This window comes from Dendrobates tinctorius, unplaced genomic scaffold (assembly GCF_039654945.1).
Source record: "Dendrobates tinctorius isolate UK_male_01 unplaced genomic scaffold, ASM3965494v1 ptg000270l, whole genome shotgun sequence".
Taxonomy (NCBI): Eukaryota; Metazoa; Chordata; class Amphibia; order Anura; family Dendrobatidae; genus Dendrobates; species Dendrobates tinctorius.
The window spans coordinates 1,937,501-1,952,280 of NW_027361937.1; the positions used below are offsets into that span (position 1 = coordinate 1,937,501).

Sequence of the window (14,780 nt, forward strand, 5' to 3'; positions counted from 1 at the left end):
TCATTGCCTTTTTTTATACTTAAACTATTGCTATAAGTCAGTTCATATGAAGATCTCAAAACATTTTTTTCATATCAATATCTTAAAAAAAAATATCAATCTTGCAATTTTTATACTGTCCACTGGAGCTTTTTAGACTTAAGTCCCCGCCTCTCATAGTGAGATCGCTGAAGCGTCACCGATTTTGTGACGCAACGGCGACCTTTCCAGCGATCTCGTTACGTGTGACACTTAGCAGCGACCAGGCCCCTGTTGCAATGTCGCTGATCATGCTCGAATGTCCTGGGCCATTTTTGATCGCTGGTGTCCCGCTGGCCAGCGTACATCGCTGTATTTGACACTGACGAGCGACCTAGTTAGCGTCTCAGAAATCATGGAAGCAGGCGGGAGTCGTCAGAATCGCTGCTGTGTGACAAGGTCCCAACGACCGCCGAGGTCATTATACGGATCGCTGGATCGTTGCTGCGTCGTGGGGTAAATCTGACTGTTTGACAGCTTACTAGCGACCATTTAGCGACGCACCAGCAATCCTTACCAGGTTGTATAGTTGTCAGGATTGCTGGTGGGTCGCTAAGTGTAACGGTACCCCTGTCCTTACAGGGTTTTAGTAGACTCATTACCATCAGTGGCAGAACTACAATGACAGGTGACACCTGTTTACACAGCTGATAACACTGGATCCACCAATCAAATAGGTGGCATCACCCCTTAAGGCCCCATCACACACATGTGACACATTTGTGACACGCCAGCGAGATCGCTGTGTGTGATGGGGATCAGCGACCGCCCAACCCGCCGGGTATCGCTGATCGTGCAGCATTGTCCTGGGCCATTTTTTCATCGTTGCTCTCCCGCTGGCCAGCGCGCATCTCTGCGTGTGGCAGCGGGAGCCAACGATCAGCGAGGCTCCCAGTGCTCTAAGCAGGCACTGGGAGCTGGACTCTAAGGTAACTATCCGGTTACTAAGCGGCGCGCGTCACTTAGTTACCCGATGTGTACCTTAGAAACCTGCGTGCTGGTAACTAAGTGACGTGCGCCGCTTAGTAACCCGATATTTACCTTAGAGACCAGCATTCTCTCTGGGGTGATTGCTGGTGAAGTTGCCTGTTTGGCAGCTCACCAGCGATCATGTAGCGATGCACCTGCGATCCTGACAAGGTCGTATCGCTGTTGGGATCGCTGGTGCATCTTTATGTGTGATGGGGCCTTTACTCTGCTTCCCTTCACAATGAATGGCATTTGAGCATTAAAGACTTCAATACAAAAAATAGGTTTGAGGTTCTGACCAGGTTCTGACCAGGTTCTGTGTCATTGTTATTTTGTGAAATAAAAGGAAGTTCGAATAAAAAAAAGCCCTATTGGCCAGTGTAAAAATTTAAATTTTTCTATTTTTTATTTTTAATGCAGATTGTGATATGTAAAAAAAACCTTTCCAACTTTTAACATAAAAACCTAATTTATATATGTAATTTTTTGAAGATAGCTTCTTTTTAATAAGTGTGTCTTTGTTTAACCCACGCATCTTTTCATACGTAATAAAGGTCACAATTGTACTCGGGAAAATCAACATAGATTGGTACAATGGGTCGGCTCAGACAATCCTCAGTGCTGCTGAGACCTTAATAAACCAATCCCATTGTCTCGGATTGATGTGGATGATATTCCCTACATCATCCATACCAAGTTGCCTTGCGATTGAGCAGAAGCCCAGAACATGTGTTGTCTTATCAGCTGTCCTATATGTAGGCACCCGGTTTCAGCTCAATGGCGACAGTAAGAATCAACCAGGTATGGATGATGTAGAGTATGTTACATACATCAGAGGCAAAAGGGCTTTATTGTCAGGATTGCTGGACGTGCCAAGGATGGTCTGGGCCACTTATCAGACACAACTGATTTACATACAGCACACGTAAAAAAGTGATTTTTCTCAGGTATGATGGGCTGCAGTGGTGAAATTAAGACACAGAAACCTCCTTACAGGATGAGCAACCCAGTTTAGAACAGGGAAACTGTTTACTGTTGTTTTCATCCTCGTTTTCTGTGGATTAAAAACATGGCATTCATTCAATACCACAATTACAGATGTCTGTAGGAATTCCTAAAACCGTTTCTATAACTTAGAACACAACCGTGACAAAACTGCACATACCAAAATGTGTTCTACAGGAAAGTCGACCAAACCCACGTAACAGGAAAACTAGAGAATGACAAATAGGGTCTTATCTGGGTAAATTGCATGAGTATAAATGCACAGTTGTGCTCACCTGGCCAAGCTGTGTTCACACAACCATTGAAAACACTTAGGCTGCTGCAGACCCATGAGGAAAAATCGAGAAAGAAAACGGTTAAACAAATGGGTTAAACTGCGCTGCTGTCGAAGACTGATGAGAAGACAGGAATCCAAGTATTGCAGTTTGTTTGTCAACGCATTTCCAAGTATTAAAACTTCATCAGGACAAACCATCAAATTCCTGTCTTAGAATTGATCCGTTTTTTAAAAAATAAAAATGGATGCACAGTTTAGTTTCCATATTGATTCAGTTTGCGTCCGTTTTTACAAGCGGTGTTTCTAACACTTTTAGTGCTAAAAAAAAGACACGTTAATGGATGATATAATGCATGACAATTCTTATGATCCCTTTCCCATAGACGTGAATGTTGAAAAAAAAAAAAGGACCCTTTTGCTATTTATTTCAACCGGACAAAAAAGTTGTGCAGATTACGTTTTTTTAATCCAACTAAATTCTATAAAACTTTTGTTCCAAATCAAATGAATGGTTCCTGTAGTTATGTTTTTATGATCCCAATACAGATTAACATATATTAACATATTTTTGGTATTATACTCTACCAATACTAGTATAAAATTTCTTTATGAAATTTTAAATTTTTGGCAATTTTTGAATTTGCGTAGAAACAGGTCTTTTAGAAATCGTTACTAAATACATGTATATACACACGTGGTCAAAATTGTTGATACCCCTCGTCTAATGGCAGAAAATCCCATAATGGTGACAGAAATAACTTGAATCTGACAAAAGTAATAATAAATAAGAAATCTATGAAAATGAACAAATGAAAGTCTGACAATGCTTGACTTTCATTTGTTCATTATCATAGAAATTTTAGTTATTATTACTTTTGTCAGATTCATGTTATTTCTGTGACCATTGTGGGTTTATCTGTCATTAAACGAGGGGTACCAACAATTTTGACCACGTGTGAAGTAGCAGGTATATGGATGTGCAGTTGCATAGGGGGTCTTCAGTGAATAGCTACATTAAAAAACAAAATTATAGCGATCTCTACTGTATTTTACAGTCCATCACATGTAAAGGATTAGGCCCATTCCTATCCATGTCTTACAAATACTGGAAAATTGGCACACCAGTGAGGTATAGTCCAAAGAACTATGAATTACATCACCAATGGCTAACACTTAATGTTCATCATAGTAGTGTGAAAAGGAGCCCATATGTTTGTCTTGCATAGGTTATTTCTGCACGTAAAGCATTAGCCCTAAAAAAAGTGTTATTTTTTCATTATACACTATATGCACCCAAACTTTTTCTAGAATTTGATTATCAGTCTTTTACATCAATATATAATCGCTCCTCCCTATTTCTACAACCTCTTTACTTCAGACACATTGGTATTTGTTATGCCCACTGCTCAATACAGGTCTTGCCAAAGTTTCTTTATTGAGTTCAAGTCAGGATGTTGACTTGGCAATCTGAAATGTAAATTTTGTTTTTCTGCCATTTAGATGTAGACTTACTTTTGTGTCTTTTACTATTGACCGGCAAGTTAGGTCAATTACACTTTGCACTGTTCAGGTTGAAAACGTTTTATCCCCCAGACATGGATTACGGCGTGGGACAGGATGGGCAGGTATGGTATATTGTTGGGTTTTTTTATTTTACTTTTATTACAGGAGATCGAGGGCTTCAATGGAATTAGGCATTTAAATAAAAATGGGAAACTGTGTTTAGTCTTATTTCACAGTCTTTATTCTGGCTGTGTCTTTATTTACCATGTAACTATAGGATTAGTAATGGATAGGTGTCTTATAGATGGCTCTCCATTACTAAGCCATGGGCTTGATGTCACCTGACAGTACAAGGGTGATATCAACCCCACAAATATGAACCCCACTTGCCACCGCTAAAGGGCAAGTGGGAAGAGCCAGGTAAAGTGCCAGAATTGGCGCATCTAATAGATGTGTCTCTTCTGGGCAGCTGCAGGCTGCTATTTTTACGCTGGGGAAGGCCATGGTTGGTTGTCAAAAATGGGGGGGACTCCACGCAATTTTTTAAAATTATTTATTTAAATAATTTAAAAAAAACAGCATGGAGACCACTCTATTCTTGATAACTAGCCTTGCTGAAGCTGACAGCTGAGGGTTGCAGCCCCCAGCTGTGAGTTTTGCCTGGCTGGTTAGCAAAAATACAGGGGAACCCACGCCGTTTTTTTTTTAAATTATTTATTTACAGCGCAGGAGCAGCTAATGAATACTGCCGCTCCTGTTCTCACTGTAATTAGCGGTAGCATATGTCTGATGATGAGTTCAGTAGTCCCATCAGCTGACACCAGTGACCGGAGGTAAAGTTTATACCTCCAATCACAGCCGAGTGCTCACGCTGTCTTTTGATAGCATGGCAACCGCAGCTCTCTGTCCAGCGGGGATGATTTCACTGCCGATCAGAAGCGGTGCTTGCCACGCTGCCATGCACATGACAGCATGACAAACACTCAGTGTTCGGGCAGCCTAACCAGAACAGTAACACGGACTTCCTGGTGAAGTCCGTGCTCGGTGTCCGTGCCTGAACAATAGGTGTTCGGTACGGACGCTGAGCTTTACTGTTCGGGATCACCCATCTCTATTCATGATTCCTTTATTAACAGATCCCCACTACAACAATGGGTTGTCCAAAAGTGATGGTAAAATCATGGAATTTCCAAAGTGTTTCCCTGCAGGAGAAAAGTCACATATACAGTAATAATGACATGGTTAGAATTCTTGCCCCGAAGTCCTGGAGCTGGTCTTATTTATATAGGTTCTATACAGCTATCAAATATGTGCACTCTAGTAGTTGGAATGGAGACACACTGTAGATTTTAAATTATAATTTTACTTTATTTCGACTTTATTTTACTACTGAAGTCATGTTTTTAATGGGAAATGATACAATGATCTCTGAGGTTATGGTCAGAAATGACAATTGGATCTTTGAAAAGTTGCCTTGGGAGCAAAATAAAAGGAAAACGGAAAGGTTACAAAACACCCAGCTGTGAGAAAATTAAAAAGCAAAGTAAAAATAATTTTGGGGACTATAACTATTTTTGCATTGTGCATGTTCTTTTATCCATACGGAAAAAGCCTGCCAAATATGTTTTGTTGTTCGAAAGTATTTATATTATTGTTCCAAGGAACTGAATGTTTTTGTTTTCTGGAGTCAAAACAGTAAAAGACTCAGTCAGACTTTGGCATAAGTCCTGGGCTTTGGGATAAAGGACGTGTTCTCTGATGAGCTGCCAGTGTGCAGTGAAATAAGGTCCCTTACAGTGTACAATTGTCTTTTACCATCTTTTAACTTAAACTTTAAAGAAGCGAAAATTGACAAAGATATATACACAATTTTCTTTTTTTATATTTTAACAAATGTTAGACGTTTGTATATACCGTAGATGTTATACACAGTTTTTATTGTTAAGTCACCAACTACCATAATAATTAAAAAGATAGGGAACCAGATAGCTGATCCACTTCATTATTTCAGCTGAGTAGTTGCAGATAAAAACACACATATAAAATCTGACAGTGGACCATCCGACTAGGATGTTTAACCTAAGAGCGGTTCCACCTTGGCTTCTCCTTGCCCTAGTCCACTTGACTAACTAGTTTCTCCCTTGTGGGGCAGGGAAAAGTCACCATCGACTGGTCTTTTGGACTACTCATCTTAGTTGCAACATTCCTGAGAATGTACACACATAGCTAGGTGAGCAGGGCGGAAAGAAGAAACCACTAGAGACCGACCTCTTAGACTACTCATCCTAGTTGCATTATTATTGGGCCTGACAGATTTCTCCTTATACACACACGTATGAAGAGACTTGATTTCTCAGGGGAGTGGGACAGCGAGAAATCACTGTGGATCAGCCTCTTGGACTAGACATCCCAGCCAGGGCCGGACTGGCCATCTGGCAATTCTGGTAAATGCCAGAAAGGCCTGTCTGGTCATGGACTGCCTTATCTGCTTCGCTGTTAACAGAATCGGTGTTCTCAAGACACTCCTACTGTTAAGAGTTGTGATGGAGCGCAATGTCGGTGACTCCGTCACTTACCCCAGCATACCATGGATATCATTAGAAATATTGGTCTTGTAGTAAATCTTCCTTTCCTCCATCCAGGGTAATATTAGTAATATATGCCATCTGGTGCTTGGGAAAGTGGACAACATGGGCCTGTGTGAATTCAAATGCCAGGACTGAATTTCAGCCCCAGTCCATACCTGATCCTAGCTGTACAGTTCCGGGGATTGACAGGTCTCTCCCTATACCCAGACATAGGGAGAGACTTGATAATTTAGGGAACCAGGGCAGAAAGAAGTCACTGGGGATCAGCTTCTTGAACTAGACATCATAGCTGCATCGATCCAGGACTGACAGGTCTTTCTCTATACACACACATATGGAGATACTTACAGTATTAGTCTAAGGGAGTGGGGTGGGAAGAAGCCACCAGGGACTGGCCTCTTGGACTAGTCATGCTAGTTGCATTGTTCCTTCGAATAACGGGTTCTTCCCTATACACACATATAAGGGGAGATCTGTCAGTCAGGGGAAATGGGGCAGGGAAAGGACACTTGGAATCCGCCTATTGGACTAGCCATGCTAGTTGCATCACATCCTCCCTCACAAGTTTTCAATGATTTTAAAATTATATTGTTTTCTATGAAACCCTACAGTTTTTCAGCGTAAATCATATGTGTCTGAAATCAAGGAGCTGGGCTCTGATTCTTGCTGCCCTAAGGTTCAGGCGGCACTAATCAGGTGTCAGATTATCTTTACTTATGAAGTTCACAACAAAAAAAAAAAAATCAGAATGGAAGGGGACAGAGCGGCAGATGTTTCATGACTGACCTAAATCTCACCTCATGTTCTACAATTTTCCACTACATCCCCCTAAATCCTTTCCAATCTGTCACATGCTTTGTCTAACAGTAAGCCAGTCATTGGCATAAACCACCTGGTTTAAAACTTGCCTTCTTAAAACACAATTTTGAACTCCAAATTCCATTTGCAATGCCATAAAGCAGGTTCTATTGTGAATATACATCACATGAGCATAATACTGTTCTCAGAAGTGTAACTCGGGAAAGATAGCCACTGTACAAGCCCAAACATCTACAAACCAATGTCCTAGACCTTCAGATGACAGAGCAAAAAGGAAAGGCCACTTCTGGGCCTCTATTCAGCACTTTATTTTTGGACATGTAAGGTTTCTGTCTATCCTTCTGAGTGGGGGTTATTAGACCTCCACTCATTTAGTCTGGTATCTGATTTTTCAGCTCTCTTTTTCTGGGGGGGGGATTGGTACTCAGGGATTTGCCAGCATATCCTTTCACATGGTGCTGTGACTAATGTGCTGCCTTATATTTTAAGGCCTCTTTGATTGCCTATGGTCATTGTTTATACAATCATAGAATCATAGAATCGTAGAGTTGGAAGGGACCTCCTGGGCCATCTGGTCCAACCCCCTGCTCAAAGCAGGATTCGCTAAATCATCCCAGTCAGATGTCTGTCCAGCCTCTCTGTTTGAAGACATCCATTGAAGGAGAACTCACCACTTCTCGTGGCAGCTTGTTCCACTCATTGATCACTCTAACTGTCAAAAAGTTTTTTCTAATATCTAATCTGTGTCTCCTCCCATTCAGTTTCATCCCATTGCTTCTAGTCTTTCCTTGTGCAAATGAGAATAAAGATGATCCTTCTACAATGTGACAGCCCTTTAGATATTTGTAGACAGCTATTAAGTCTCCTCTCAGTCTTCTCTTTTGCAAACTAAACAATCCCAAATCCTGCAACCTTTCCTCATAAGACAGGGTTTTCAGACCGGTCACCATTCTGGTTGCTCTTTTCTGAACTTGCTCCAGTTTGTTGATGTCTTTTTTAAAATGTGGTGCCCAAAACTGGACACAATATTCCAGATGAGGTCTGACCAAAGAGGAGTAGAGGGAAATAATTACTTTACGTGATCTAGACTGTATGCTTCTGTTAATACATCCTAGAATTGCATTTGCTTTTTTTGCTGCTGCATCACACTGTTGACTCATATTCAGTCTGTGATCTATTAGTATACACAAGTCTTTTTCACATGTGCTGTTGCTTAGGCCTATTCCTCCCATTCTGTATATGCTTTTTTCATTTTTATTGCCCAGATGTAGTACTTTGCATTTTTCCCTGATAAAAACCATTCTGTTAGTTGCTGCCCACTTCTCCAGTTTATTTATATCTTTTTGAATCCTCTCTCTCTCTTCTCTAGTATTAGCTATCCCTCCTAGCTTTGTGTCATCAGCAAATTTAATCAGTTTACCCTCAATTCCTTCATCTAAATCGTTGATAAAGATGTTGAACAATACAGGGCCCAGGACAGAGCCCTGTGGTACCCCACTTGAGACATTCTTCCAACTGGATGTACAGCCATTTACGACCACTCTTTGGGTCCGATCACTAAGCCAGTTATGAATCCACCTCAGTTGCCTTGTCCATTCCATACTTAGTCATTTTTTCAATAAGGATTGTATGAGATACTTTGTCAAATGCTTTGCTGAAGTCAAGATATACTATATCTACAGCATTTCCTTGATCCACCCAATCAGTGATTCCGTCGTAGAAGGAAATTAAGTTAGTCTGACATGACTTACTAGTTACAAACCCATGCTGACTCTGTTTAATCACTTCATTCTTATCCAGCTACTGACATACATGTTGTTTAATAATTTGTTCAAAGATCTTTCCTGGTATAGAAGTCAGACTCACCGGCCTATAGTTGCCTGGGTCCACCTTCTTCCCCTTTTTGAAGATAGGAACAACATTTGCTCTTCTCCAGTCTTCTGGGACTTCTCCTGTCCTCCAAGAATTTTCAAAGATTATGGAGAGGGGTTCAAAAATTTCTTCTGCTATCTCCTTCAGTACTCTGGGGTGTAATTCATCTGGACCTGGAGACTTGAATTAATTTAGGTTAGCTAAGTGTTTCCTCACTATCTTTCTGTTTATAGATATCCTGGATTCTTCTATTCCCTTAATAGGACAGTGAAGAACAGTTGATGTCACATTTCCTTTCTGAGAGAAAACAGATGCAAAATAGGAATTTAAAAGTTCGGCCTTCTCAACATCCTGTCTTACCATTTCATCATTTTCATCCTGTAAAAATCCTATAGCATCTTTGACTTTTCTTTTACTTTTGATATATCCCCAAAATCCTTTATTATTGCTTTTGACATCTCTTGCAAGCCTCAATTCATTGTCAGCTTTACTAATCTGATTTGTGCCCTGCAGGTTCTGCAGACAGCATTATATTCTTCTTTAGATATGCCTCCCTCTTTCCATTTTATAAACATTTTTTTCTTCCTTTTTAGCATGTGCTTAAGTTCTGTGTTCATCCATCCTGGCTTCCTTAAATGCTTCCTATTCTTCCCTCTTTTCGGAATTATTAACAATTGTGCTTTGAGAATTTCATTTTTCAAGATTTCCCATCCTTCCTGGACATTTTTGTCTTTAAGGATATCCAGCCATTGGATCCCTCCAATTCTCTTTCTGAATCCCTTAAAATCTGCCTTTCTGAAATCTACCCTTGACGTCTGAGTCTTCACAGGTCTTCCTCCTCTAGTTATCCAAAATTCTAAAATAGCATGGTCGCTACCTCCTAGGGTCCCAGCCACTTTTACCTCCTCAACCATTTCCTCCCTGTTTATAAGGATTAGATCCAAGGTAGCAGTTCCCCTTGTTTTCTCCCCTACCTTTAGGAAGATAAAGTTGTCAGCAAGAGAGGATAAGAATTTCCTTGACCTGTTAGTTTTGCCTGAGAGAGATTCCCAACAAATGTCTGGATAGTTGAAATCTCCCATGACAGCTATGTCATATTTTTGGGAGAACTTGGCCATTTGATGCATAAAGAGTTCATCCATATCTTCAGGTTGCACAGGCGGCCTGTAGTAAATGCCTACAATGGTGTCCTTTCCATTGTTCTGTCCTTGTATTCTTACCCAAACAGTTTCCACAGAACTCCCAGTCTCTGAAGCTTCAATCTCTGTGCAGATATACGCGTTTCTAACATACAATGCGACACCTCCCCCTCGTTTATCAAGTCTGTTTCTTGCAAATAAGTTGTATACTTCTAGTCTTGTATTCCAATCATGTGTATTGTCCCACCAAGTTTCAGTGATTCCAATGACATCATATTTCTTTTCCTGCGTTAGTAGTTCCAATTCTCCTTGTTTGTTGCCCATGCTTTGTGCATTAGTATAGAAACATTTTAGTTTGTGATTGGTTTCTCTTTCTCCAATATTTTTATTAATTAGATTCTTTAGTCTTTGTTCTTCCTTTCCACTTCTAATAGCAGAGTTCTCAATAGCATTTGTCAGGTGTATGGCTTTTCTGGTCTTTTGCTTCCCTTCCCATGTTGTTCTAGTTTAAAGCTCTCCTTACAATTGTAGCAAGGCGACTTCCAAATACATGTTTTCCAGTCTTCGTAAGGTGCACCCCATCTCTAGCAAGTAGTCCATCGTATAGGTAATTCACTCCGTGATCCATAAATCCAAATCGTTGCTGACGGCACCATCGACGTAGCCAGTTGTTCACCTGCAGAATCTTATTCCACCTCCTTGTTCCATGGCCATCCACTGGGAGGATGGAAGAGAAGACCACCTGCGCTCCCAGTTCTTTCACTTTCTTGGTGTCCCAGTTATTGTATTTAAGGTGGCCTGCCACACATTTACATTAATATTGTGAGATAGGGGTGTTTGTTGTGGGAGAGTCACTATGTCAGTATTTAATGATTGTGACATGATTGCTATTGTGTGTTTTTAATTGTTTTTATGTCTTTCTGCTGTTCTATGTACATGTTATAATTAAAAATTGCACTTTTTTTTTTTTTTTGCTAAATTGTTTGTTGGAGCTCCCATGTTGTGGATGTACTTCTTTCCTTTTTGCTCTGTATATCAATTTTGAGTACATCTTTGGTGAACCCGTATAATTATGGCTGTGCCGTCCGTTTTTTCAATATTCAGACCTTCAGATGACAACGCAGGTTCTCATGATAGAAGAAGTTTGCCAAGAGAGTGGAACTCATCAACGGAAAAAAAGAGCATTAATGGATTGTACAAATACCGGCTTACTCGAATTCCGAAAATATTTTTGCAAGACTTTTGACAGTCTATGGAATCTACAGACGCTTTCTGGAATTACAAGCCTTGGGCAAACGCTCGCCTATGGCAAGATGTGAAGACACATGGCTGCCTATGACATAATTTTCATTTACACACATTGTATGAATCTGAATGCAATGCATCTTTATAGGGGAACAATTACATTACTATGGTACTTATCAGTGCTGGCCATGCACAGGTACTACTCTGATACATAATATTCCACAGTCACCACAGTCACCATATAGTAACAGATACTGGTCTGGAATGCTGAACTGGGATTCCTAGAAAAGCACAAATCATGTCTAGAAATTACAGGGTATGTTCAATCTTGTATCTTATTTCTTTGAAATTAATCTACACTCCTGTCTGGTGATGTGTGCTGGGTGAACAGTTTCCTCTATGTCAATGAAGGAAATATACATCTGCCATGTGGTATGTTGCAGTTATTCTTTGCAAAACTTGCATTGCAAAAATTAATGAGCCCAGATTCATCATTTGTGCATTTTTTTTTTAAAGTCATTTTACTTTTTTTATCGTGTGGTATTAGTTGTCGCATATTGTACAAATTGGTGCCCAAAAAAACCTGGCATACTCAAAAATACAATGGGGGATTGGAGTTGCGACAAATTTTGCAACATTTTTACAAAGTCGTAATCGATAAATCAAGCAAAAACATCCGGAATCACACTCCGGCCACAAAGCGGGAAACATAAAGCACAAATAAAATAGGAAAAAAAGGGCGCAAATAGAATAGTGAATTGGGTGCAAACAAAAAGCGACAAAACTAGACAAAAAAAACAGGAGCAAAGGCAATAATGAATCGGAGCCACGGTTTATTAAATACCTAAGCAAAAAGAGTGTTAAGAGAATGTGGCTGCATGAAAAAGATGTATCTAGTGTTTGCAAAGTAGCATAAATGCTGAAAGAAACAAGTCCATCTACGGTAGGTTAGACCATTCTCCTCCAATTTTGATCCAAAGGAAGACAAATATGCCACATGAGACAAAAGCCAATTTTCTCATGTTAGCACTTGTTCACACTTCACATGGATATATTGCACAACTGTCAAGAATGGAAGCAGAAAGACCCCAATGATTAATATGGGGGATGTCTGGGTTCTGTTAGATGTTCTTTTCTAGAACTGAAGAAAAAGCTTACTATGCAGAATTTGTTCTAAAGGCGAACACATAATGGAATTCATTCGTACAAACAGAATGGCATAGTGTGAACAGTGCCTTAGAAGTATAATTCATTCCCAACTCCTGTCTAATCAGAATAAATCCTCGGATCTACAATCCACGCATGATGGCCATTTGGGACAAGGAGGAATAATTAAATCCCCTCACTATGAACAAACATATCCTTCATTAACAAGCACGATATAAGCAAACAACCAATCTCATATCCGGGACCTCTCTGTCTGGAAAGTGGGTTAGAAAATGAGAACCTGTCCAGCGCTCGGATAATAGAGCTTTATTTATGTGCTCCTAGAGGAGGCATTTTCACCAGGCTACATAAAAGAGCATTAGCATTAATGAATACAGAGTTGGTGTATAGTAGATACTGGGGGGTAAGTCAAAGGCGACGGTCACACATTCAGTATTTGGTCAGTAATTTACATCAGTATCTGTAAGCCAAAACCAGGAGTGGGTGATAAATACAGAAGTGGTGACGTGTATCTTTTATAAGTTTCTTCTTTTTGGCTTACAAATACTGATGTAAAATACTGATTGTGTGACCATTGCCAAAGACCGATCATTTTATAGCGTTCCGTCGAATGATCTCAAAATCATCCAGTAACCAAAACCATTACATCCATGTCCTATATAGCAAAATAATGAAAGCGAACTGATACAGCCAAGGGAATAGGAAACTACAGGTGGTTTCACTAGGTTTATCTTGGTACAAATCTTAATAAATCAGTACAAATGCATAATGTGTAGAGATAAAGGAGAACTCTATCTTGAGAAAGTTGCTTGGGTGATAATAGCTGTCTAATATGATGGCGCTATATATAGGAAAGCGTATTAATTTAATTAAAAAAAATGGGTGACTTCAAAGTAATTTGTGAAAAAGAGGGCTTTATTGGGATTGCGAGGGGATTTAACACTGAATATATATAACAATGTAACATAGAACATCTTAACATTCTATTTGGTTATATATTTGGATATAGCAAAGGAATCTATGTAACCCCCCCCATGCATGTATACCGTAACAAGACAGAAACCCTAACATTGGCGCAATGACTTCTTTTAGTACAATATCAGTATTTATGGAGGCTAACATTTAGATTTTACAGCAGGTTCTTGAAAAGTGATTGATTACAGTAAGCTGCATTCATTTCTGCAATGATAAGTGATGGCCAGATAGAGAAGTGTTGGGAGATTACAGAAAGAACAGCCATGTCTTTACTGCAGGCTAGCCCCAGAGTTATGGAGACCCACAATCCAGCACCCTGTTCACACTCATCTAGCCCCTGCGCAGACCCCAATCCAGCACCCTGTTCACACTCACCTAGCCCCTGCGCAGACCCCAATCCAGCAGTCTGTTCACACTCACCTAGCCCCTGCGCAGACCCCAATCCAGCACCCTGTACACACTCACCTAGCCCCTGCGCAGACCCCAATCCAGCAGTCTGTTCACACTCACCTAGCCCCTGCACAGACCCCAATCCAGCACCCTGTTCACACTCACCTAGCCCCTACGCTCACTTGGATTCTCTTGATTGCACAGTTCCTGCACAGGGACTAGAGCAGAACACTGCCTGCAGAGGCTTATATACAGCACCCCCATACACATTCATACAGTCCCTCCTCCTTCCCACAGACCACACAGCTGGGCATGGATCAGACCCTGGGGCAGCAAATCATCTTGTAATAGAGACTTGGACAGGAAAAAACACCACATGAAGACATTATTACAAACATACAGCACAAAGCCGCAGGAGTCGCTCAAACTGCACACAAAGGAAAGACATAGCAACGCACAATGGACACCCAGCAGGGAGAGAGGATAACACACACACAATGGCATGCGATTTCTTATCCAGATTTTCTTGGTGACACTGACACTCATCAAGCTGCATTTTTTAGGCGTTTTTGGACGCGCGGAATAGCATCAAATCCGCAGTGCGTTGTGCACACAATGTTAATCAGTGGGAAATCCAAAAACGCTGTGCACATGCTGCAGAGAAAATCCGCGCAGAATCGCAGCATTTTATTTTCCGCAGCATGTCAATTATTTTTGCGGATCTGCAGCATTTCTGCACACATTGACTTCCATTGATTTTGGCCAGTCCGCAGCAAAACCACAGATGTTAAAAAGATCTGCAGTTTTGCTGCG

At 40.6% G+C, this 14,780-nt stretch overlaps 1 protein-coding gene across 2 annotated transcripts in view; it reads right to left on the reverse strand.

Annotated features, from left to right (window-relative positions):
• The window catches only part of PLTP (phospholipid transfer protein), an 85,534-nt gene extending 71,296 nt beyond the window's left edge, over nucleotides 1-14,238 (reverse strand). For both annotated transcript variants that reach the window (XM_073559347.1, XM_073559346.1), the window contains exon 1: nucleotides 14,133-14,238. The gene's annotated coding sequence lies outside the window, so the exon portion shown is untranslated. The remainder of the gene's footprint in view (nucleotides 1-14,132) is intronic.
• Between the last annotated feature and the right edge of the window lie 542 nt (nucleotides 14,239-14,780).